Raw genomic sequence first — 613 nt, 5'->3', positions numbered from 1 at the left:
TTTTTTTTTAGTTCAGTTGCTCAGTCGTGTCCGACTCTTTTCGACCCCATGGACCACAGCAAGCAAGGCCTCCTTGACCATCATCAGGTAAGCCTTATTTTTCTTAATATTGGCCCCAAGGCACAAGACAAGTGATGTTGGCAATTCGGATGTTCTCTTACTCTGCCTAATTTATAAATTAAGCTTCTTCATAGTTATGTATGAAAAAATAGTATGCGTGTGGTATGTGTGTGGCTTTCCCAGTTGCTCAGCTGGTAAAGAATCCGCCTGCAATGCAGGAGACCCTGGTTCGATTCCTGGGTCGGGAAGCCCTCCTGTGAAGGGATAGGATAGGCTACCCACTCCAGTATTCTTAGATGTCTCTGGTGCCTCAGACAGTAAAAAGTCCGCCTACAATACAGAAGACCTGAGTTCAATCCCTGGGTTGGGAAGATCCCCTGGAGGAAGGCATCACAACCTACTCTAGTATTCTTGCTTGGACAATCTCCATGGACAGAGGAGCCTGGTAGGCTGCAGTCCATAGGGTCGTAAAGAGTCAGACACAACTGAGCAACTAAGCACAGCACACATATATATATTATATATATATACATATATGCTATTTTTGAAATTG

At 44.4% G+C, this 613-nt stretch overlaps 1 protein-coding gene across 5 annotated transcripts in view; it reads right to left on the bottom strand.

The window, feature by feature from the left end:
- Nucleotides 1-613, bottom strand: part of ZFYVE16 (zinc finger, FYVE domain containing 16) — a 51,784-nt gene that overhangs the window by 15,280 nt on the left and 35,891 nt on the right. The window lies entirely within an intron of this gene.

Source organism: Bison bison, unplaced genomic scaffold, assembly GCF_000754665.1.
Source record: "Bison bison bison isolate TAMUID 2011002044 unplaced genomic scaffold, Bison_UMD1.0 scf7180017864490, whole genome shotgun sequence".
Lineage (NCBI taxonomy): Eukaryota > Metazoa > Chordata > Mammalia > Artiodactyla > Bovidae > Bison > Bison bison.
This window is presented reverse-complemented; position numbering and strand designations above follow the sequence as displayed.